This window comes from Amborella trichopoda, chromosome 11 (assembly GCF_054954075.1).
Source record: "Amborella trichopoda isolate Santa Cruz 75 chromosome 11, AtrichopodaSantaCruz75HAP2 v2.0, whole genome shotgun sequence".
Taxonomy (NCBI): domain Eukaryota; kingdom Viridiplantae; phylum Streptophyta; class Magnoliopsida; order Amborellales; family Amborellaceae; genus Amborella; species Amborella trichopoda.
Window position 1 is genome coordinate 6049711 of NC_142346.1, and position 26734 is coordinate 6076444.

General features: G+C 41.3%; 1 non-coding gene across 6 annotated transcripts; it reads right to left on the reverse strand.

Moving 5' to 3' along the window:
• Positions 1 to 1769: 1769 nt before the first annotated feature.
• LOC18444311 (protein transport protein SEC13 homolog A) lies at positions 1770 to 25124 on the reverse strand. 6 transcript variants are annotated; one of them, XR_016044106.1, is made up of 2 exons: positions 23797 to 25124; positions 1770 to 2037 (listed from the first exon to the last, which is right to left on the reverse strand). It is a non-coding gene; the product is annotated as a protein transport protein SEC13 homolog A (transcript). The 6 variants fall into 6 exon arrangements; XR_016044110.1 differs by having other exon boundaries at positions 1770 to 2115; XR_016044111.1 differs by lacking the exon at positions 1770 to 2037 and adding an exon at positions 3259 to 3520.
• Between the last annotated feature and the right edge of the window lie 1610 nt (positions 25125 to 26734).

Here is a 26734-nt window from a genome sequence, read left to right on the forward strand (position 1 = left end):
TTGTTTGAAATACGAGGCACCTCTCTGGGATAGAGTTAGAGAGAGAAAGAGCCGTTACTCTATGATAAATTTAAAGAGAGAAAGAGCCACTACTCGCTCGTATATCCCGTTATCTAGCTAGAACTATGGAGTTAGATTGAGAAAGAATAAAACCTATTGCATAACCTCCCTCTTTCTCCTATATCAAGTCTCTCTTTATTTAATGCATCACCTCATTCCCCATTCTTCTCTGTCCAAGAATCCATAAAACAACCAAATGCATCTCTCCATCCATCTCTCTCTAGAATGCAGAGACCAGCAAATGACCGGAATGTATCCTCTCTCTCTCTCAAGATAATCAAACTAAGTAAAATTCTTCGCCCCCAAGAAAACCCATCACTACTAAAACGAACACAACCCATTGGGATTGATGTAAAGAGGATCACCCCAAGCACAAAAACCCCCATCAAAATGCATCGCATCTCTCCCTCTCCCTCTCCCTCTCCCCCTCTCTCTAAAACAAAACCCAAAAGAAAGATAAACGAACAGGAAGCTTTAGAAGCATGAACTTTGAACCGCGTGGCCCATAAAGAGAGAGAGAGTGGATCTGACAGTTTGAGGAGATCGAAGAACTGGTCCTTCCTGAGTGTTCCAAAAGATAATGGAGGTCCTCATTCTTTTCCTCCCCATACGCTTTGTAGCCCCCCTTGCATCGACCCTCGTGACCCCCTCCATCTCTCTCTCTCTCTCTCTCTAAACTCAAAGTGTTTATCTATTTATTCATTCTCTCTCCTATTTCTCTCTCTAGAATCAAAGCGCGGCCAGCTATGTTATTGGGCCATATACACCGTTATTGCAAAAATTAATAAAATTTTGACCACAAAATGGAAGATTTGGATTTGGTTCGGTTTGAATTTGTGGATACAAAGAATTAGATATCTCCCTTGGGCTCTTAGTTTGGTGATCAAGGTGGCTGACTTCAAATCGTCATATTGGCGAATGCAAAATCAATTTTCTCAATGCATAACTTTATCAAAAATGCTCGCGAAAGGCTTGTACATGGCGATGCCCATCATCCACCAAGTTTTATGTTAATCGAGGTGAATGGATGCTTGGCAAGAAAATTCACATGGCTTACATGATCTCAGCCATTAGATCTGACTAGATGGCTGAGACAGTTTGGGTCACATTGTCACAAGTTGGCTCTTAACTGTCAGATTTTTATTGGATGGCTCATAGTTTTTTTTTTTTTTTTTAAATTTTTATTCTATATATCATTTTGAAGGAAATTTTGGGGCATGCATAGATATGATAGGGACGCACATAATAAAAATAATAAACAAATATTTCTTGTGATAAACATTTACCAAAATATCCCTAAAAATATCAAGGGAATTTAGGTTAATTATATTTATCGGAAATATTTGTTTTTTTTTTCCAAGTTCACCCTAGGTTTATGATAGGACGCACAAAATTTTATTGTAGAAAAAGTAAACGAAAAGGCTAGGAAAGGGTTACATGTAACTTATATGTTGTTGAGATCACACAAAAATCTTTCCCTTTATATAATCATCGACTTGAAAACACAGAAATTTAGTCCATTCATTTGAAAGGAATTATTTAGTCAAATATCAATCACTGATTCTGATTCATACTTTGATCATTTCAGTTGCCTTATTTGCCATCACGTAATTCCAAACCATAGAACCTTGAGATTACAATAAGACCCTGTTGGTGTAACTGTACACTAGGGCCTTGAGAGAGAGAGAGCATGGTCCAAATTCGAGAAATAAGCTCCAAATTCTAGAAATAAGATTCAAAATATCTTTTGTAAAATTCAAGAAGTTGTAACCAGAATGCACCATGCATCCCATTGATTCCAAGAAAACCTATCAAAAATTGAAAACATCCAAATTGCGTACATTTTTCCATGGCCCATAAGAACCATCGCAAGTCTGTATAACAGCCCTTAGCTGCAAAGGATCAATTCATCTAAACTGAATCGAACCTTTTGCGCCATCATCCAAAACTCCAATAAGCTTGTCACAAACCAAAAATCTGTTAAAGAAGAAATAGTGTGTTCAACATGGGCAGATAATAGAGGAAAATCTCTTAACAGCCCAGCCACGAAAACACCTGGATGAGCTCGACATATACCAAGAAACAGAATGAAAACCCTGTGTTCCTTATCTCAATATCTTAAAAGCAAACTGAAAATATCTAAGACCCGCAAACAAAAATGTGTAATTCTAATACGCAAATTTAGGTGTCTGATTGTCGCTTGGATGAATGTGCTGAGCACATATACACTTTCTAGTTTGGTTCCTATATAACTGACACAATGAAATGCACATATCACATGCACACACACACATGCATAGCATACAAGAGCATTCATTCTAAAGAACCAAATAAAATCACAACATTCGACAATCAACAAAAGAATTTCTAGTAGAGTGTGAAATATAAGGTCATCATTACAAAACTAATACAAGCAAAACTTCTCGAAGTTCAATGTCAGAAGACTCGACTACTGAATAAAATTTAACAGAAGAGGACAAAGAACATCATATACGTCGATACAATATACGATTTTTTAAGCATAGTGATTCAGATTATCATGTATGCATGCATGCAAGAGTTTATGAATGTTGCAGTAATGCAAAAAAAAGTCAAATGACATGATCAAGAATATTACATGAAGCCGCCCTTCAAAGGATTTGGCAATCAAATGACCAGAGAACTGAAGTAATGAAACTAGGTAACTTTCCTAGGGGAAGCAGGGCTTGCAAGAGCCAATAATGAAGAACTTGAGCACCACGACTTCTGACCAAATAATAAAGGATTTCTATTGCTTATCAGTTCAGGGCCTACTGCCTATAAAAATTTCAAGTTTGAAGGAAAGGGTGGGGGAGGATGCTCAGCCTATGATGCCCATAGCAATGAATTGATCTGCAATTGGGGAGTATGAGGCCATAAAATTGGGCAGCCAAGAGCAGTAAGGCTCTCAAGAAGATCCACCTTATTGAGTAGTTAAGGTGGCGTTTGATAACAGTAGAAAGTACACAACTTTCCTCTTTATTGTGATTTTCACCCGTTTGGAAATAGTAAAAATGGGGACTGTCGAAACTCAAATTTTCCCAAGACATTGTTCCCCTAATGGAAAGTTGCGCACGAGTATCCTTTTTTTTCGATAAAGTTAACTGTATTGCAACTATAAATTTTTACATGGAGTGTTTGAGCCGAGAGTCCCTCCATGCTAGGACTCTTCATAAAAAATAGGTCAACCAACCCTATACAAAATGATCATATAGATATGTCCAATGTTATTCAAAGTATACAATGAGATTACAAAAAATGGGCTTCTCGTATTGCCCCTTTACACCGAGAGTCTGTGATCCTAAGCAAACAACAAATGGCCGGCCACGCAGTGCTACACCGTGGTCCCTCTGTCATCCAAATCGAAGAAAGAGGCTTCAATTGGAGATCGGCTAGCTTGTTTGACATCCTCGAGGTATGCGTCCATGAGACGTTTATATCCCTGCAAAGGTCAGCGATCTCGTCAAAGATGAAAGCAAGATACCATTGAGAAGAGGAAGTCCCTCTAACGCATGATATTATATTTCTAGCGTCTCCCTCCACTATTAGGTTTTACCCCCAGGATCGGTTGAAGCTCTTGATGCCCAAAAGAATGGCCATAGCTTCAGCGTGCTGAGAATCTTGGATGCCAAGATATTCTAAGTAGGTGAACAAAATTGTGCGACTGTGGTTTGTCAAAACTCCTCCCGCTCCAGCATGACCGGGGTTTCCCATGGAACAGCCGTCAAAGTTAAGTTTGACAACTCCTTGTAGGGGAAGTTGCCAGTTGTGGGATCTCTTAATCTTGAGAGGACTATAGCGCAAGATGTTTTTCCAATGACTTAAAAAAGTGTTAGCGGCGATCCCTGAAAAAATTTGGTGGTTCGTAGCGCAACATAATTTTGTGGAGTAAGGTTGGGCCTTCAGTAACATTTCCTTGGAATATCCTGGAATTTCTTTCTTTCAAGATATTCCAAATTGTGGCTGCCACCGCTGCCTTCCAAAGGGTTCGACCTGCCTTGGGCCAGTGTGTGGCAGGGAAAAAGGATAGGAGTTCCTTGACTGTCGATGGCATGACCCATTGAACTCCGCAAAGCTGCAAAATTCCCATATGTCATGGGCCATATTGCAATGAATGAAAAGATGTGAGTTTGATTCTTCTTCGCATTGACATAAAACACGTCTATCGGGAATAAGAATGCCTCGTTTTTGGAGTTGATCCACTTTAAGGGCCCTTTGTGAACCCGCAATCCAGTTGAAGAACTTCACTCTAGGGGGTGCAATGGTAGAACACACCGTGGATGACACCGGCGGGGGGGGGGGGGGGGGGGGGGGGGGGGGTTCTGTGGAAAAGTGGGTGGCTGAATAAGTTTTTTGTAAAAGGATGCGACCGAGAACATACCAGAGGGTGCGGGGGACCATACCAACATGTCCCTCCCTTTTCTTGCTTTATAGGAGTGTAGGTTTACCAACAGGGAGAGAAAGTGTAGTGTTTCCTCATCAAAGAGGTTCCTTCTGAAAGATGGATTCCACTCACTTCGATTTCCCACCACTACCATATCTTCTGCTAATGTCGATTCTTTGTTTGAAGCAATGTGGTAAAGGGAGGTGTAGAGGTCCCTTAGGGGAATATGTCCAAGCCAGATATCCGACCAAAATCGCACTCTTGTTCCCTCCCTTGGATGGAATCGAATGAAGTTCCTGAAGAGGGAGAGGGATGATGAGAAAGATTTCCACGCTCCTGAGGCATTGTTGTGATTCCTTGCTTCTGGCACCCCGGTCCCTTCAGGAATCTTATATTTGTTACGCAAGACCTGTGCCCATAGAGAATCAGTCTAGGTAGCCAAACGCCACCACCATTTACCTAGGAGAGCCTGGTTATGTTTTCTTAGGATCTTGATCCCGAGGCCCCCCTGTTGTCTTGGTGGGCAAACTTTATCCCAAGAGATTAAGTGAAACTTTAATCTCTCTGCTTGGCCTGACCAAAGGAAGTTTCTCATTAGTTGTTCCAGCCTGTTTGCCATAGAAATTGGCATTTAGAATAATGACATGAGGTAGACCGGAGCGTTGGCTAGGGTTGCTTTGATAAACGTGGTAAAACCTGGGAAAGGTATCTTCCATTCCACCCACCAATCGCCGATCGACCTTGTCTATGACATGAGACCATTGTCTCTTTTTGGGTTTTCCAAAACCTAATGGCAAGCCTAGGTACATAGTTGGAAGGTCCTCCACTTTGCACTGCCACGAAGGAATAAGTTCCCGAATTTGACCGCTAGAGATTACTACTCCCATTATCTTAGATTTTTCCATGTTGACTCTGAAACCAGTAGCCTCTTGAAAACATTTGAGGTACAGTCTCAGATTTTCGACTTCTTGAGAGGATGCATCTAGGAAGACGAGTGTGTCATCTGGATACTGCAGGTGGGACACAACTAGGCCTCGAGAAGTGGTCTTGAAACCCGAAAGGAGACCAACTTGGTATAGACGGGAGATGGAACGACCGAACACTTCAGCTGCAATGGCAAAGAGGAAGGGGGAAAGAGGATCCCCTTGACGTATCCCCCTCAAAGAGGGGAAAAAACCTTTTGGAGAACCATTTATGAGGATCGAAAAGTGAGGCTTAGAGAGACACCCTCTCATCCAATTCCTCCAACGATTTCGGAACCCCATTCTTCTCATGACTTCTTCCAAAAGAGACCAGTCTACATGGTCGTAGGCCTTCTCCCAATCAATCTTGAAAATGAGTCTCGGCCATTTAGACAAATGCCTAGAGTGGATACTCTCATGAGCTAGTAGAGCTCCAACTACGATTTGTCTGACTTTGATGAAAGCCGATTGGGATTGAGAGATAAGTGGGGAGGACCTGTTGTAACCTTGTGGCCAGCACTTTGGCCAGGATTTTGTAAGAGGAATTAAGCAGGCTTATAGGGCGAAAATCCTTAAGATCCTCAGCCCCTTCCACCTTTGGTATTAGGGCAATAAAGGTGGCATTGATGGCCTTGTGTAAAATCCCCCTGTGGAAAAATTCCTCAATGAAACTCAAGAAATCTGGCCAAAAGGTTTCCTAGAAGATTTTAAACGGAGCTATGGGAAAACCATCCGGTCCTGGAGCTTTGTTCATAGCTAAATCTTCCATGGCTTTTAGAATTTCCTCTTCCAAAAAAGGCCGCTCTAGCCACAGAACCTAGGCTTCCGTAAGGGAAAGGAAATCTAAGTCCGCCATTACAGGTCTTGGACCTTAAGGGGAAGAGTAGAGAGTCTGGAAGTAGTTAATAATTGTCTGTTCAATCTCGTCAGGTCGAACCAGATAGCTGTTGTTGACTTTGATGGTCGAAATGGTATTGTCTCCTACAACAATTAGCTATCCGATGGAAGAACCGTGTATTCTGGTCTCCCACTTGGAGCCAGTTCACTCTGGATCTCTGGAACCAGTACAGTTCTTTTTTTATAGCGGAGAAATATTCCATCTTTTTTTGGATCCTCAAGTTGAACTCGGCATCTGTCAAAGGAAGAGACTCCTCTGTACAGTCTATTTCCTGAATGGATTTGAGGAGGGATTCCGTGATTTGGCCATAATTCCCAGGGATAGAGTTATGCCACATCCTCAAGGATGCTTTGAGGAGTTATTTTAGTTTGGAGCCTATACCTTGCTCTTCCCGAGACCTAACTAGAGAAAGAATTCCACCAAGCCGGAAAGAGGGTGACTAGAGATTTTTCTTCAAGCCAGGCTAGTTCAAAGTGAAAAGGTTTAGGGCCTCTACTAAGAGCTTGAGTATCAAGAAGAATCTGAGGTGGATTTGGTTAAGGCCAAGGCATGAGATCTTGAAAAGGTTTCCTCCCAATTGACAGAAAGAAGGAATCTATCAAGTTTTGATAGGGACGGTTGACGAGAGTGGTTGGACTAAGTAAAACGGCTACCTTGAAGAGGTATATCTAGTAGTTCGTTCCTGAAGATGAAGTCCGAGAAATCATTCATACTCTGTGTGATGGAGGGGTTAGAGTTTCTCTCATGTGACCATCTGGAAATATTGAAATCCCTCCTAGACACCAAACGGGGTGAGGTAGGGTAGCCAACATGTCCAACTCCTCCCATAGACAAGGTCTAAAGGCGGTAGAACATGGGCCATAAATGGCAAAAAATTTCCACTGTAACCCGTTGGAGACAGGTGAAAGGAGTAAGGTAACAAAGAAGACCCCAATGTGGGAGGAGAGAAGATGTTCGGAAGGGTTTCAGACGACCTAGATGCACCTTGAAGCCCCTTCTGCGAGTAGTGCAACCCATTGACAAGGTCTACTACCCCAAACCTGGCGAATCTGTAGAAGGGTGGGCTCTGGTAGCTTGGTTTCAGTAAGGGCTAGAACAGCCGAAAGGTGCTTGAACATCACATCCTTGACTGTGTGACTCTTTGAAGATTGACCAAAGCCTCTTATGTTCCAGGAAAGAATACTCATTGCTTGGGGATAGATGAGGAAGGAGAAGCCAGTCTGGGCGATCTCCTCAGAAAGGAAGAAAAGGCAGTAGCAGGAAGGTAAGCAACAGGGGAGACATTGTAAGAGACGAAAGAGAAGAGGCTAAGAAGTTCTCGATGACCTTTAGTACTCACCTTCATGCGACTCTGAGCATCCGATTGTAGGAAAAGATGAGCAGGACCTTCAGGGCCTTCGTAATGGAAAACCATTACTCGAAAGATTTCTTGCATTCTAATCCTTTCCCTATCGTTCCCATCCCCGTCAACCCCCTCGGCATTGACCCTAACCGAGGGGGGAGAGATGCGAGTAGCAAAATCTTTAGTCTCACGGGCTTGTGGTATTCCATCCCCGTCGACCCTCTCTGCCCCGATGGACGCCGAGAGGGGAGAGATGGACGTATTAAGTTTCCTCAGACGACCTCAAGCATAGTTCAAAGTCAGATGGGTAGAGGTCATGGGGAAGGTTAGGAAGTGCTTCAGAAGAGCAGGTCAGCGAGGCTGAGATAGAACAAGGAGGAGCTGAAGGGGCCATAATAGAGGGAGAACTAAGAGAAGATGAAGGACAATGGTGGCTAACAAGGGGTAGAGAGGAAGAAAACGAGCGAAAGGCTAAAACGGAAGGCTGAGATAAGAGGGAGGGGGAATGGAGCAGAGCACTCTGATCTAGGGAAACTGGAGAAGAGGGAGGGGTTGGGAGGACAGAGTAAGCAAGGTCAAGCGGGTAAGGGGAGGACAAGGTCGCTGGTAAGGGAGAGTAGGGTAAGAGAGAAAGAAATTGGAAAAATTTAGAGTGAATCAAAGTAGTAGAAGGTCCAGCGTACAGAGTGGGCTGATTGATATGGATAACCCAGACCCTACTAATTTGGACCAGATGGGGGGAGGAGAGGTGATGATGAAAGGTAAGAGGGATCCAGGGGTTGCGTAGAAAAGACTCCGAATCGAGGTTGAGAATCCTCCATGGACACGGGCGCTCATCGAGGGGGCGAGAAAAGCCGGGTGGGTTGCCGGGCAACGGAAAGGCACTCTGCCGCGGTAGAAAAGGGTGGAGAGGGAAGAGAGGAAGTGCAAGGACGCGACGGGGGGCTTGGTGACGAGAGGAGGGTAGCAAGTAGCTGGGAGAAGCCCAAGAGGGGGTTGGACGAATGGGAAGGGAGGACACAGGAGAACAAAGGCAGGAGAGGGAGAAGGTGTAGAAGAGAAGGGGAAGGCCGAGGGATCGGCGATGAAAAGGAAGGGGGAGAAGCTCGGGGCTTCGTGCCAGGACACGTGTACCCCTTGGGAGCAGGGAAGTGGCACGGATCCATCCAAGGGTTCGCCAGTTGTGAGGGGTTAGGTGGAGGTTGCGACGATGGAGGGTCGACAAAGGAATGTGAAAAGGGCGGCTAAGACACGTGGATGCCGAGGGACGACACGCAGGTCGGCAAATGCGAGGGGTTAGGTGGAGAAGGAGGTGACGGAGGCTCGAGATAAGAAGGGGCAAAGGGCGGGGGCAGCTACAACACGTGGATGCCCAAGGGTGGCTCGTAGAGAGGCGTGACGGTTGAACTGACCCAACAGTCAGAGGGAGTAAATGCATTGTCGTGTGTCTCAGGCAACGCTCGACGCACTTGATTAGATGGGCCCGATACATCGGGGTGGCCCCACAAGACGTAACCACAAGTGGCTCTTTGTCGGGTCGACATAAAGCAGGTAAGTCTTGATCCGAGTTAGGTTGAGGAGGTAACAGGTTGGGGCAGGGGATGTGGGCGAATGAAGTCCCCTCCTTCCACGGGCCTTGCGAATCAGCGCCTATCCGATGGGGCTGCCAGCTGGTTACCGAAGTAAGTTTGGGCACTCAAGCCCGGTCATGAGCCCGATCCTTTGACCTGCCTTGCACGACTAGTGGTTGTGCCACCTTTGGTGGCAGTGTTTGCGCTTGACGACTGTCCAAGCCGAGGCAAGGGGCCCTGGACGCTGGGAAAGGACCTGCTGGTTGAAGAAGGAGAGGGGCGTGAAGCCGGAGACCATGAGAGAGTCACCTGAAAGTAGACGTCGTCGACTTCCAGCCAAACGCAAGAAGGAATGAGGCAGGTGTCCAACACTTCTAACAGAAGTCACATGGAACCAAGAGGAAGGGTCTCTAGTGATTTCCAATTAATCGAAATAAGACTACCATAGACCTCCACAACTTTCCCTTCACGAGGTCAAGAGTGAGCCAGACTCGCTGCTTCTTAAAAGACCCTTCTATCGAGGACCACGCTCTTAGGTTGCACGAGGCACCTTTGAAAACAACGGAGGGGAACTCATGTAAAGCCCTCGAGGCGAAGTCAGGGGATGAGAAGGAGAAGAGATAGTCTCCGCCTGAGATTCATCTACATGTGAGGTTGGGTTCCCCCCAGCGCTTTACCCATCTCTCTATCCCTCTGACATCATCGCGTTTGGGATAAAAAGTTGCCACCAAACTCACTAAAAGTTTATGCGCTAGTTGTTTTGACTCCTCTGAAGGGGTAGAGACGATACATGGGAGAAAAGCAGAGAGGGTCGGGGTCTTAGAGGACGAGAGTGGATCAGGGGAGGGATCCTTGGGTTTAGTACCTGAAGTAACCACTTGGGAGAAAGAAGGCTTAGGGGGGTGCTTGGTCAGACCAGGTCGAAAGCCGTCTTCCCCAGGAGAAGGGCGAGGGCTGACCTGACGAGAAAGCTGACGCCCCGAAAGCAGATAGCGAGGTGAGGGGTACAGGGCGTAAATTGGCTCCCACTCAAAATGCCGGGAGGATAGGTGAGAGAAGAGAGGACGGTGAGGGCGAAGAGGGAGGAGACGCAGAGGATGGTGGGGATGAGGACCCATCCATGAAACACGAGTACCCTTGCGCTGCAACTTTCAGCGAAAGTCATGCTACTCTTAAGACCTAAACGCACCACTTGCTCCAACACACCGTCTCTTGCCCTATCACTGTTGAAGCTAGAGTCCAACAAAAATCAAAGAGTAGCTTGAGAGTTTTGGACTCTAGCTTTAGCAGCGATGGGGTAAGAGACAAGGTGATTGAACAAGTGGTAGTCCCAGAGCTCAGCAATGAGAGAAGCATGTTTTTTCTCCCCCCTTCAAGTGCGGGCTTTGTTTTTGGGTTTAAAATGAGGGACTCCGTGTGTTTAGGTCTTGAGAGAGGCGTCACTTTTGCTGAAAGTTGAAAGGCAAGGGTACCTATGCACAACAGCTTTCCTTTAGGGGAACGTCGTCTTGGAAAAAGTCGAGTTCCAACTTTCCTATTTTTACTGTTTCCAAACGAGTGAAAACCATAGTAAAGCGGAAAATCTAGTACTTTCCATTGTTTAATTGGTTATCAAATGCCACCATACTCACGAGAGGCCTAAGTCATAAGACTAGTTTAGGAATTTTCCATTTGCATGCAAAAGCAATAGGATATGGGGATTTAACAATACCATCTAGCTGTAAAAAAAAAAAACACATTGGTTAGGTCAAAATCAATGGTTTGGAGAGTTATTAGGACCAAGGGCTGGGCCCAAACATGAAATCTAGACCTGCAATTTTACTCTAGAGATGCCCAATTGGGTCGTAAAGACTAGTTTAGACATTTTACTTGCATATAAAAGAAGCAGATGAGTAAAAGGATCTTCAGATTTACAATACGACCTAGTTGTCAAAAAAAGTTGTACCTTGTTTACGTAAAAATCTATGTTTTGGAGATGTGATTCCAGATAACAAATCCTCAATAAACAAGGTGGACAAGCCTAACATGGGGAGCAAGATAGGCTCATGCCTTGAAGAGGCATGTGAAGTTAGTAACCCATCTAGGAAATGGGTGAATAACTTCAAAAGCAAATAATAACAAGTTCTTAGAGAGGTTCCTCACCCCAAAGGCAGCAATTCTACCTATCTTAACTGCCTTCCATTTGCACATAGTTGAGTTTAGTTCGTCTTTTCTTCCTAGTTCCTAGTCTAGCAATTCAAAGAGAAAGACAATGCTCCTGTCAGCCTATCACATGGTCAAGGATAAAGAGTGATGAAGTCCAGCATTGAATTGGCATGTGGTACTTTAAACTTGGATCAAGCATTTTAACCAACTTTTCCTTAAGGAATGTTGCTACTCTAAGGAATTGTGCTGAAGCATTTTTTGCATTTGGTAATCAGGATCAGTCTCATAGTGGGGCAGCTCAAGTCATATCAGAAGATACAAAATAAAATAAAATATTGGATGAAGACCAATGCTCTAAGCCCACTTGGAGGATATAACAAATATGCTCTTAAGTTGATGCATTAGCTTAAACATTGGCCTCCGTCAAATTATGACGAAGAAACACCAGGAAAGCTACTAGGGTCATATCTTTCCCACAAAAATACAAGTCTCCATATCACAGGTGTTTCTTGACAAAGCCCACAATATGGTACCAAATGAGCTTATATGAATTAATCCCTTACCAAGTACCAACTGACCATCCAGATGTTGAACACAAGCAATATAAGTGTTAAGGAATTTGGTGAGACCTAGTAGCTTGATGCGAAGGTTTAGCAAAGGAGATAGGGAAGATCCAAAATTAGAGAAAGATTAAAAAACTAGAGATAACAAAAGGAGCACTTGCTGCTCTAGGGTTTTGAATAGAAGTCTACAAGAAGATCCTTCCTTATGCGTGAGTATATACCTTACTTAAGAAAACCCTAAACAAGACTTAATCATTGCCATCCAACTAATCTAATCATGATATTTCATTGTAAATGACTTTAAGTAAATAAAAAGACATAAAAAGCTCTAGAAATTACTACATATGCCCCTGAGTAAATAAAATGACTTAAGAAATACATAAAAGACATAAAGGACAGATTCAATGACTATATTGCCCTTTTGTGGTTCTTCTTGTAAACTTTAATCTTGTCTCTCTTATCTAGATATTTGAGAGCAGTATTATGGGTTGCATCAATCCCCCTTCCTCAAAAGATTTGCCCTCAAAATAGACAGCTCATTGTCAAAGGTATAACCATGATATGGAATGAGATGCTTGATATTGAAAACATTGGAAGTGCGAATATGGCTATGAGGCTTCAATTTGTAGGAATTGTAAAATTCTGTAAAATTTTGAATGGTCCCACGCTGTCGAGACTTGAGATCAAGGCATGCCATTTTATTGCATTCCCCATAGACATTGGATTAAGCACATGTTGGCCCCATTAGGAATTGCCATACTTGTACATAAGCACAACCTACTTCGTCCTAAACACATAGGAAAATACTCCACTATGAATTTTGAAGCGGCTCAAGATTAATGATGCATTACCCCCATGATTTCCTTCAATTCGCACATAGTGATTAGATATAGAGGTTCTCCACTCAAAACAAAATAATGGTTGAAGCTGAATTCCAACATCAAAAATTACATAAGCAACCATTCAATGGCTACCACCTATATTGAGCTCACTAGCAAAAAGCTCATAAGAAAATATCACCAAACCCTTAGGGAGCACCTCACATGATATTCCATATTTAGGTAAAACTCCAAGAACAAGAACCTTGTCATTATTACCTCCGTCAGCACCATTCTCCTCCATGCTTTCTTTGGGGATTAAGAAACCCGTTACCTCAATATTTTGTTTACTAAGGACAGGTGCATCCACAAAATCCTCTCCAATGGTAGGATCTTCTTCTAGATCCTCTTTATGGGTTGGATCACCATTAAAGCTATGATTAACCACTTCTTTCTCAACACCCAAATCTTCATCCAGGTACTTGTCAAAGATGTTGGAGAGTCCCAGTCCACGACGTGATGATTTTGAGAACCATTTGATGAGAACAAAGTTTCTCCATGGTTGTCCTCGGATAGAGTTCCATAACACATGTTCAAATCATCATAGATTTTGTGCCTAGGTCGATAACAATGTGCATCAAACTCTTGACTATGATCACACCATGAATCTAACTTGTCTGAGACTAACTTGGTATCGACTCATCTACCTCGATCTCATCCTCCTAAGAAAGGGCTTCCATCTACGCCAAATATAGAGCTAGGGTTTCAACCAATCTCCTCAGATTTGCAATCCTTCTCAGTGTTTTAAAATGCGGCCGAATCGCCGCATATGCGGCCGCATCATGCGGGATGCATTTGCATCCGCATCAGAAATAGGCGCATATGCGCTTTTGGTAGATGTGGCCGCATATACGCCGCATCAGGTATGCGCCGCATATGCGCCGCATCAGGTATGCGCCGCATCAGGCCGCATCGTAGCCGCATCCCGTATAGACCGCATCCCACTGCTATAGTGTCTGCCGAAATTTTTTTCTGTTTTGCCCCTCGAGAAGGGGTAAAATGGTCTTTTTGACCATCCCAATGTTAGGGAAACTGTTTAGGGGGCATTAAGGGCCCTAAACGAAGATTTTCAGCCACTTTTGTGGCTTTTTTTGCATCAAATCGAGGTAAAAAAAAATTTAGGTGGAAATTTCTTTTTCATCGAAATCTTCGATTTGGCAGTTGTTTGGTACTTGGATGTTCATTGGATGCATTTGATTGTTTATTTGGAGATGTTAGGGTGAATTTGTGATAAGAAATCGGGGGTTTCAAAGGTCGTGAAGAAATCGAGCAGTGCTTCACAGAGTCGGTAAATTTTTTTCCTTCTTGTACAATATTACTATTATACATATGTTTGAGGCAATGTCTTCTTCCCAATCTTCTAGTAATAAAGATCCGGCTTGAAAATATGCTAAACTAAAAAATCCCAAAAATAGAAATTTGTGTGATATGCTTGCTCTGTGGAAATACTTATATGGGTGGATAACTGGATACAGAATCTCTGATAGCTAATAGTTTTGAAGTTAATCATTAAACTAAAATATCTACTATCACATATATCACCTTTATATATTTTTTTATGCATTAACTTATTTTTTTAGATTTTTTAGAATTTTTTTACATTTATTGACCGCATCATCGCGATGCACCCGCATCCGGCCGCATCGAGCCGCATCGCCGCATCTAGCCGCATCACCGCATCGGCCCCCCACCGCATTAGGGCCGCATCCCGCATTTTAAAACACTGATCCTTCTTGCGAACTAGCATCACCAGGTCCAAATTCACCTCACTTGGGTCCATGGGGTCCAAATTCACCTCATTTGGGTCCATATCGTCCAAATTCACCTCATTTCAGTCCATATGGAAAAATCCTTTGACCATGAAATTTAGTATGCACATAGAAGACTCAAAGACAAATCCAATGGTCCAAATTCATCTCATTTGGGTCCATATTGAGGGAGATATGCCACATCAAAGTCGAGGGATTTCTGCTGCAAATCTGAGCAGCAAAGCAATCCATTTCAGGTCAAATAACTTCCTTCACAGAAAAGCATTTGCCATGAGAATTTAATATGTTGCAAGGAACATTATGAGGAAGGAACATTATGAGGAATATCTCTACCAGATTTGGTGGAAAAATTACATATAAATTAGGACATATGGAGGATCCGTTGGTTAAAAGCTGATACAATTTGTGACCTCTTACCTACGTTCCAGCTCGAACCACTTCCACATGAGGAAACCTTAGGGTGCCACCTTCTCATGGATGATAGGGCTGTGAGATAAGAATATAATGGACGGTCTCATAAGAAACTCCTCTATGATTGGGAAAAACCTTGATTTTAGGGACCAGTTGTGATCCTGTCTCCTTTGTATAGGCTTGACAAATGACATATATGAGTCTTAACTGCCAGCAGGTATGGAAGAGAGGTCATATCATCTCCAAATGACCAAGACCCTTAGAGGAGGGTTACCACACCTCAAATATGGGTGTCCCTAAGATTTTCAGTCAATTCCCAGACATTATGATTGGGTTAGTTTGTTAGGGCATATCTTAACCAACGGTAGATCATAAGATACATCAAACGGTGTCCAAGTTTGAAATTTTTGGCCCAGAGGCATATACTGAAAAAATGACTATGTGGAACTCAAGGTAATAAATTTAAAAATTTTGTTTTTCTTCTTTATTAATATACATGAATTCCACTTACATAGACCATTACACACAGTTATAAATCAAAATTAAAACCCTAAACACAACCTACATTCCTTTCTTTTATTGCCAAAACAAATAGATACCATCTAGAAGCAATAACCAATCTTCCACTATGATTTTAAGTACAAAATATGGTCATAAAAATTCACAAAAAAAATATAAAATATATTAAATCAACTGCGAAGACTTACTGGAAGATAACTGGAATCTTGATACACCCCACACCCGATCCCCTGATTGATGACGCATTTTTAGTTCCTTAGATCTTGATGGAATTTCTGAGATAGAGGAGCTTTAAAGGTAATACCTTTCAATCTAGGGATTTAGAGAGCTCAAAAATTATACTAGGGTTTGTAGAAAAACCCTAGAGGAACAAATTAGAGCTGGGCTTCAAGGTTCATTTCTCTCTTCAAAAACAGCAATGTCCTCAATAAGGGTTTCAAAGTGCCACTTCCCTTTCTTCCTTTTTAAGCGGTGTGCCTCTATGAGGCAAAGGGGAGAGAAAGGCGTGATTCAAATTTGAACCAGATAGAGAAATATGGTGCGTCTAGAAAAAGAGAGAGAGAGAGGTTTTCTTCTCTAGGCATGAGAGAGAGAGAGGTTTTTTTCTCTAGGCATGAGAGAAAGAAATATGGCGTGAGATAGAGAGGCTTTTATTCTGTGCGTGAGAGCAAGAGATCGTGTCATAAGATTTTGAGAGAGGTTCAAATAGGTTTAAATAGAAAACCAAATATATCTCCCAGTTAGAGTAGGATTCCATCTAGGTATGCCTTATCTAATTTTTCAACATGACCATTCGGATATTTAGGAAATTTGTAGGTGAGAGAGATTGAATCTAAGACATCCATCCCAAAAAACAACCATCACGATTTTGGGTGAAAATTAGGAACCTTATCCCATTATAATTTGACCATGTCCAACATCTATTTAATTTAAATTATAACCACTTTTAGTACTACTTAGATCTTCCAAAATCTACAATAAGTCAAAGATAATCTTTTTAGTTTAAACCTCCCATTTGAATAGGGAACAAATCTATTTAAAAAAAAATTCCCACTAACTATCGTTTAATTAAAATATAGCACATAAAACAACAAAAAAAGTGGCACCCTAAGGACCTTATGTGGGCCCCACAAGGCCACATGCTCCACTCATAGCGGCACACACAGGTGGGGGCTGGATCCTTGGTCCCCATGCCCTTCCAAGTTCTGAAAATTTTAGAAATACCCTTTATAATGAATTTATAGCAAAAAGATTTAAAATTCTAAAGAAATTGTAAAAATTATAAAAACATTAATAATACAAAAATCGAAAATTATAGAAGTGGATTGGTACCAATGGGTCAAAATTAGCGACAATAAGGGTACTCCACCTGGCCCAAGAACCATGATCCACTATTGTTTTCTTATCCAACCCAACAAGGACCTATGACCTACAGTGTCAATGCAGAGACTCATGAATGGCTTGTCAAAGTTGGACAATAAATAGTGGAATCATAATCCTGGAATATAGATTTCAGCCCCTTTTTAGAAGTAGGCTAAGGGCGAGTTGGATTCAGTCTCGCTGAATCGCAACGAGTTCAGTCGTTAAGCTAATATTTAGACTCGTTACGTTAACGACTGAACTCGTTGTCTAAACGCTGTACACGAGTTGCAGGGCAACGAGTTCAATCGTTAAGCGTAAGGAGTCTAGTACTTGTCACCACAATGCAAAAGGGGCTCTCTCTATTCACATGTACATGTGTCCCTCTATAGGGCCCAGTGTTTCAAAAACGCTAAGCGGGTCCTAGGCGACCTGGAGGGTCCAAGCCGCCCAGCGCCTAGGCGAGCACCTAGAACCTGGGCGACCCAGTGGAAAAAGGTATCTACAGTTATACATTATATAAAATATATGAACTAAGTATTTAGAGCACATCAGAATTCAAAGTATACTACACATTAGCACATACTCCATAAGCATAACTATAAGTTGGTCCATAATCCATATCCAATTAAAACTTAAAATTTATCAACCAACCAAATTACAAAACCAAAGTTACCAAATAGTACCAAACTAGTGGAACTACAAATCCACTATCCACAAATCACATTACAGTATTACACCACCATGAGGAACAAAACAAAAATGAAAGTAATACTTAAAGATTTAAAAGAATCCTCAATAGACAATAGTTCAATCAAAGTTCAAAGTTTAATAATTATTCAACATTTAGCATTCATTATCAAAAAATTTGGGTCAGCTGCATTGGCATCATATTCATCGGAGTTGTCACCCTCCTCGACATATTGGTCATCGTCCTCCGTCTCTTCTGAATTTGCCTCTTCTTCCTCCTCCACCCTCGTTCTCTATGCAGAAGATATAGTGGCCCTAGGAGGGTCAACTGATGTCCCTGAAACATCTATGATCATGTCCCATGTCAATCCTTCATGCCCCTCGACATCATCAATATCAACTAACCACTCCATAGCATTGTCCATATTTTTTAATCTGATAGGGTCTCTCTTATCTCTCTTAGCAAACATGTCCTTCAAAAATCGATTATAATTGACATAGACTAGGTCATTTAGCCTCTTTGATTCAAGCATGTTCCTTTTTTGGTATGAATCTAACAAAATCAAATGAAACTAATTAAAATCTATGGCTTATGTATTATTAATACAATTATACAAATTACCCTTACGGCCTTACCCCTTCAAAAGTACTCCAATTGCACTCACAACCGGATGAGAAAGTGGTTAGGTTTAAGATCTGAATGGCCAACTTATGTAAATTTGGAGAACTACACCCATGTTGGCTCCATCAATTGGCTGCAAAGATGTAGAATAAAATCAAATAGAATTATAAAAATGAAACTTGATTACTTGAACTTGATGAACTTAAGAATATTATTACTACCTGGATTAATTTTGGTCCTTTGCCTCAGCGCCATTGGACTCCCAAAAGACTTTAATGAGCACTTGTAATTTATCCGCTTATCAACGCATATAATATCCTGAATATGAGGATCAGGGACTAGCACATCCACACGCTTATTAAATCCAGTCATAATTGTGTCATTTGTATGTATATCCTTGTCAACATAAAAAAAAGCTGGATTCAAATAATAACTAGCTGCATGCAATGGCCGATGTAGCTGCTTATCCCACTTCTCATCAATAATCTCCCAAACAGGCTTGTAGCAGTTCTCATCATTATCTAAATTTTGGCCTCTCTCTTTTGCATTTCTCCATAGCCTCATATATATAACCCATAGCAGGCTTGTCACTATCAACCATGAGAAAGACTTTGACAAGAGGAAAAAATACCTTAAGAGCGCCCTTCATCCTCGCCAAAAAGCCTTAGAAAGGATAATAGCTCTCACCTTCTTCCCAGCCTGATCCTTGGACCACTTGCATGCTCTCCAATCATCCGAGGTAAACATCTGCCTCAACTGCACTCTCCTCGAATGTATGCTATCTAAGCATAAGTACCAGGTCGCAAATCTCATGACCCCAAGCCTCACAATCTCTTTCTGCTTTGTAAATTTACGCATCATGCTGAAGGTGAAATGGTGGCCATAAATGAAATTTGTAACTAACTTTGCCTTCTTCACTGCACCCGATATCTCGGTTAAACCGCCAAAAGCCTCAAGCAAGGTCTATACAATGTGTTGCACATAGTCTCTAAAAGATTCTAAGATGAGCTATACGCAGCAAATTAGCTGCAGCAACATTAGGAGCAACATTGTCTATGACAACCTATACAACATGATGCTCCCCAACCTCCTTGATTCCCTTCTCTATAACTTGGAATATATAATGGGCATCATGGATATGATCAGAGGCATCAATAGACCTCCAAAAAACAGTCCCTAAAGGACAATTCACAAGCAAATTCATCTTACTTCTTCTCTTTTTAGCACTCCAAGCATCAGTCATAAAAGAAACCCCATACTGAGCCCATGCATCATTCTTAACTTCTACAGCTTCCTTCGTGACACTCACCGCCTTTTTCAAAAGAGGCTTTGAAAGCTAATATGGGGTTGGGGGTTTCATCCCAGGCCCAAATTGGCCAATTGCCTCTATTGCAGCATAGAAGATGCTTATGCAAGCGGTATTGAAAGGAATGCTCACCTCATAAAACCCTGTAGCAAGATAATAAGCAGCTCTATCTCTCTCTTCCTTTTCTATTCTATTTTCAATGGTGGTTTGCTTCTTTGTTTTCTCTCCTGCAACCTCAGGGTCAGGCTGAGGCAAAAAACTATCCATAGGGCCTATAACCCCAGACTTCTTACTCCCAGAACCAGAACCATAAGCAATTACAACTCCCTTTCCCTTTCCCCTAATAATGGATTGTTATAATTTTACCTCTTGATATCCCTACCCAATCTCATCCTCATCACTATCATCATCATCATAATTGACCCGAACCCCAGACCTAATCTCTGTTATAGAGGCAAATCTCTCATCGTTTTTCATTTTTACCATATTCAAAAAATTATTTCCTCTTTAACAGCATCAGGAGTCTTTTTACATGGGGCAATATCCCCCCTAATACCGGCAAGATGTTTATTGAACTGGTTTATGCCCCCTTTTGTATCCTTCTCACAAAAATTGCATCTTATGCAATTTTTATCATTAGAATCTGGGTTGTAGCCATATTTCCAACCGGGATCACCACTCCTATTAGATCCCGAAGAAGACATCTCAAAAAATGTAATTTATACAAGCAATAAAAAAAATCACTTACTTTGAGTTTGATTGCTCAATCTCCAAACTTCCTCCTCAAAGGAATTCTAAGGAAATCTTATAAAAAACCCCTCAATAGATTTATAAAACATCAAAAATTAAATCTAATATCAATGGGTGATGTTTTGATCAATTTCTCATAACTTTGAGAAACCCTTCGATTCTAAAGAAATTACCAAAAAACTAGTTTTTTGGGGGGCTTTCTCTCTCTAAAATGGGCACAATAAGTTTTAAGTTTTAAATGGACATAAAACCCCTATTTTTGGCCCTTTAGTATAAAAAAAAAGACAAAAAATGCTCCCATCGAAACCAATTTCCGCCTTTAGGAGGGGCGCTAGACCTAGGCGGTTTCCTGAGCGCCCAGGGACCACCGCTTTTTTTGGGCACCTAGGCCTGGGCGATGCGCCCAGGCCCCCAGATCCGCCTGAGCGGCCGCCTAGGCACTGAGCGGTCCCCTTTTTGGAACACTGTTAGGGCCGCTTCCCAGTAATGCGGCTGTCATTTGTACATGTTGTGCGAAAGGTTGTTGAGGCTTTGGACCTTGCTCTCACGGGCATACAATCGCATAGAGGAGACTACACAGTTCACCTAGCCTGCAAACATCATCCCTGAGCATCTTTCTAACCTCAATAAGGGATGACCCACTACGAACCCTTCTCGACAGTGTCATATGCCCAATAAGGGTTTTGAACATAAACAGGGTCATAAACCGCCTAACCCATAATCAGTCAACACGCACACTCCACTGAAGTGCATATTCCAATATAAAATATCATTTTACAAGCTCTCTAAGCCTTTAAAGGCCACAAAACCCAACATATAATGGCCAAATATTGGTACTTACAAAGTTTCACCTCATTCGGACATGATTTGATGACATTTCCAAGTGTAAGGCAGTTAAACTCATCTTAAAGTATGGAGTCTCTAGAGACTTATCAATTCGTGTCCAAACTTCTCTAATATTATGTAGAGAGGCATAATATGGCCTAAGAATATCGGTCTCATAGCTTGGTCTCAAATTGGGATGTCTTAACAATCTTTGAGTGGATCCAGCTGTTAAGCAATATGGTGACCACCTGCAGGGCTTTCAAGGCAGATTGGGGCTTTGGATGGTAAGTCTTGATTATATTACACCCCATATATGAAATTTGAGGATAGCTTTCACAAAAATGTAAGTCTTGTATAGTACATAAGAGTATCCTTTCGAGCTATAAATAAAAAACAAAACGAAGAATTATTTGCACCATTGTAAATTCATACACTTTTTCTTGTTACCTCCAATATTTTGCATTTGATTTGTATTCAGTCTTAAGGCAAGCAACGAGCAAACCCCAACAAGTTCGGTCATTAGCATAGCTACAAGGCCGCCCTCATTGAAGAGGGATTTTTGCTGCTGCATATCTTGCAGTTGTATCTTGAAATCATGTCTATTGACTGCTCATAGGGTCCCTCTGTCTATTAGACTTGTATGGGTTTGATGTCATGATTCCCTTTAATCTTAGGATTATTAATCCTACCCATTGGCTGCATATCTCTTCATATATTTGATCCTTAAATTAAATGTACCAAAATTACCCCCACCAAAATTGAAGTTGAACAATTTAATTTAAAATACATGAGGTTTTTTATGCAACTTCTCTATAGGATTTCTTCCATCTCGGACCTCGCCATGGGCCGTGCCATATATCAAAACGTGCGCATTGACGAGACAAAGAACCCTTTGAAATTTGGGCTTGATTGGGCTTAAAACGGAGAGGTTATGACTCTTGAAAGATGATCCTGAGTTCACAAAGCACAATTTCCATTTATGGAAATTGGTTCACCGAGGGTAGCTCAGAATAGTGTAGGGTTTTAGTTTCTTTCATAATTATTTATTTTTGTTTTTTTTTCTGTCATCATTTTCCTACGCTTATGCTTAATATACTCAAAATAGTACAATCGTTTCAGATCATGAATTTAAGGTGTTGATCATGGAAAGGATGTACTGTTCACTGTTTTATTTTTTTTGATATATGAGAAGACGTTATATGGTCACTATTATTTTCTACAGTTAAGATCTTAGGTTCGATGCTTCAGGATTATCTTGTATCGTATGCATAAATGTAAATGCTTTCCATTTCCTGGTGGGAAAGCAAGACGACAATTCTCATAGCTCAAGAATTCACATACACAATTGACATGGATAGTTTGCGACTGATGAGTATGGAAGTATATGAAGATATTGAAATATTGTAAGGTTTTGTGGGATATTGGATGAAGTACAAGAAATTTGTGCAGAAAATAGGCTTGCTTATATAACTTATCATTTGCTAATACTACACACACACACTACATATATATATACATATATATATATATATATATATATATATATATATATATATAGTTATGTATTGATTTACAAGCATATTAAGTTATGTATAGAGATGAATTGTACAAAGAAAATAGCCTACAATCACCCCTCCCCGCATACATACCATCAACATAAGCTAGGATCAAATCCAATAACAGTAAATCCATTCAACTCACAAATAACGATATTGATATTAAAACCTTAAATACCTACAATCATTGTGTTCTCCCAATCCGCATTCACACAATCAAAACAAGGAAATATCATGTCCATACCATATTCAATTATGGTAATTATGGACTGGTACAATTTTATGGAAATTTATGCGGAAGTACACCGGTCCGATATTTACAACACTGGACCAGCCTTTTGTCCATCCTTTTTTTTTTTTTTTTTGAGTTTACCCATCGGTCCGACCAATTCTTTAATCTATTTTTTTAATTTCTTTGAATTATAAAAAATTCCCAAGGAGTGGTCCAATGTCACAAAACTCAAACTGCAAGGCTTTCCCAAAACATACGAGTGGTCCGAGGAAGCCTTGTGGTACCGCAATCCTTCCCTCAAAATTTTCCGTATTCTATTCTCTCTCAATTTTTTTGGTTCTCCCTCTTCATTTTGTTAAGATGGTAAGAGTAAGCCCCACTTGATTTTGTTAAGATGTGAACGTGCCAAAAGGAAACGAGATGGGTCAAAATATTCCCCCATGCAGGTTGGTGATGGATGTCTGTCTCGCTCAATTAAAACCTCCTTGCACCAAGGTCACAAACCATGGGCCGCATAGCTTTGTATTCTTCGAGGAAGCCTTGTGGTCCAAGGGTTCCAAGGTTCCTCAATATTTTTTAGGTAAACCTTGCAGTACAAGGTTTGTGACCTTGGATCTCTCTTTGGGAATTTTCCTATAGTTCAAAGAAATTAAAAAAAATAAACATCAGATCCAGGGGTAAACTTAGAAAAAATAAAAAGGGATGCGCAAAAACACCCTTGTAGATATCAAACCAGTGTACCTCCCAGTAAATTTTCCATAAACTAGAATCAGTTCCAATCACATTAAATAAACTCAACTCCTAAAAATTATAAAAAAAAAATGCCATCTACAAACAAAAGTCCAAACCAATCCAATAAAAAACTACCAGCCAAATAGAATCCAATTTAAGTCCTTCCTCAAAATGAAAAAACAAGGGAGAACGGAGAAAATGGACCTTGATCTAGGGCTCCACAGCGGTGACCTGCAGCCACTCCCCATCTACCGCCTCCTTCCAAAGTGTAACATTGTTGTTACCATCAGCAACAGCAAGAAGGTTCCCTGTCAATGACCACGAAACCCTCCACACAGGCGTCTTAAAGTCCTTCAAAACCTTGCCTTCCCACTTCTCCCCTTCCTTCCCCACTGTCCAAATCACCACAGTCCCATCCTGTGATGCACTCGCGATAGTGGACTTTGGCAGCCCCAAGTTCGGGGCCCATGCCACGTCCCTCACCCAGTCCACATGCATCTGCAACGCCGGAAAGCAGTCCATCCTCCAAGTCCCATTGTAAAGCTTCCAAATCTTCACTGTGTTATCACAGCCACAGGATGCTAGCTTTTGGACAATCTCGCCGCCCGAATTGGGGCCCACAAGAGAACCAGGGAGGATGGCGGGAGCCCACGAGACTGAGGTGACGCCAACTGGGTGCGCCTGGTCAATGCGGGTGGCTTCCCATGAACCGTCAGGGCCTGCTGACAGTACCGAGATCGTTCCGTCGGAGGAGCCACATGCAAGGCAGAGTCCAAGCTCGTGCGGTGCCCATGCAATGGAATTCACAGAAGCCTTGTGATCAGAGAACACATAAAATTGCAACCAGCCGTTGGAGGTGCCTTCCTTCGTGCCTTCCTTCCAGATGACCACCTTGCTGTCATAGGAGCAGGAGGCGAGGAGGGAGCCGAACTTCGGGTGTGCCCACGCAACCTGCCAAACGGGCCCCTGGTGACCGCTGAGGGTGGCGAGGTGCTGCTGCGATGAGGCAGCCACACCGATGATCTTGATTGTGGCATCAGATGAAGCAGTTGCCAAGCGCTTCCCATAGTAGTCCATGGCTACGTCATGGACCACATCCTGGTGCCCCGTCTCGATCTTCAGTGAAGGCATATTCTCCCTCTGCAACAACAGTTGTATAACAATGGATTCGGGTTAAGGCAGCCTTAGGCTCCGATTTGCCCCTTTCTGAGAACAGAGGGATCTGAGGGAGGTGGCTTTGAACTAGGGTTTGTTCTCTCTATTTCTGATTTTCCTTTTCGCCGTTTCTGTAATTTGTTGCAGAGGGTAACCGATGATGATAACAATGGATTAGGGTTTAATCAACCCAGGCTCCGATTTGCCCTTCTCTGAGAACAGAGAGATCTGAAGGAGCTTGCTTTGATCTAGGTTTTGTTCTCTCTATTTCGTATTTCCTCTTCACTGTTTCTCTGAATCGTTGCAGAGGATAAGCGGTAATGAAAAGAGAGGGGAGAATCAAAAGTGAGATAACACCGTGTCTTTGCTTATTCTCCGATCCGTATATTCGTTGGGTGAGGTTTACATAATAGGCGCCACTTCATACCGATGAACCAAGGCGCAACTGCACGGCCTGATGGAAGCGTTCGGACAACTTGATATTATATCTTCCACCGTTTGAAAAGACGACTCGGGCGGAGTGTAAATATATTTTCCGGTGCGCTAATGGACGACTCGGGCCATGTTTGGCCATGCAACTCCACCCGATTTGGTATTTAGCAGAAAAAAAAAAAAGTTAAAAAATGCAAAATAAATTTCAGAAAATTACAAAAACCTCATGACAGACCTTTTTTTGCATCCTACCTTACCTTTTTTTTTTTTTTGGGGGTTATGTTAGCCTACATTACTTATAGATGTAAATCTTTAAAGTGCTTAATATTTTTAAAAAATAGTAAAAAAATATATTTAAAAAATAATGGTGTAAGCTAGCGAAAAAAATATATTTAAAACAAAATTAAATAAAATACATCTAAATAAGGTCAAAAATAGTAAAAAAATAGATTTTGAAAAAATCAATTTACCATCAAAAATGTTTTTTAAATAATCCAAAAATAAGGTAAAAAGTAAAAATAAGTATTCATGACAAAAATATTTTCCAACCTTTGCAAAAATGATAGAACACATAAAAAAAACATGTTGATTTCTCATTTTTTAAAATTTTTTTCAAGATATCCAAATTAGACATCCAACTCAGGGAGCTCGAGCTCGCCTGGCGAGTCTAAGCCGACACATCCAAGTAGTCAAACATTAATATTTTCGACCCTAATTATAAAAAAAAAAAAATTATATGAGTATGCGCCCACTGAACCAAAACGCCCGTCGTTAATATACACATCATGCAAACTGCAGCATACCAAAATGTCTTTAAAAAGAAATCCCTAAAACAATACATTGTAAAATTCAAAACTTTTTGCTTTTTTTTTAATATTCATGATCATATTGGCTTGGATTATGAATCCCTAAAATTTTGGATGAAAAAACTACATATGAGTCCGCTAACTCAATAGAAACCCCCATCCATTATAAAATCTTGAATGTTAATTTTTTTTGAAATAGAATTTGAAATTCTTTTCTTCTTTAGCCAAAAAAATATTGCATTCATGTGGGAGTATACTATCTATTTACTCCATCAAGTAAAACCCCATCTAAGATTGATTTAGGCCCCAATTTTTTGAGATCTAACCTTTTCAACCCATAGATTACCTTCAATTAAAAAAATATATAGGAGTATGCTATCTATTTACTCCATCAAGTAAAAACCCCATCTAAAATTGATTTAGGCCCCAATTTTTTGAGATCTAACCTTTACACCCCATAGATTATCTTCCATTTAAAAAAATCATAATTCCACCCTCTATACACTTGAGATCTAAGAATTAGAAAATTCAAGTTTCAAATTTTTCTTTTGAAAATAATCATCTAGTGATTCTTAGATGATTCTCAAAATTTAAGATTGAAAAAAGTCTTCATAAGTGGGTCTTCTGACCGAGGGAGTAGATGTACATCGGTTTTTTTGTTATAGAGAGATAGGAGGTCTATTTGGGGTTGAGAGTGAGAGAGAGAGAACTCATATTGTGGGTGGTGTAGTTTTTGCAGGCAATTTCTT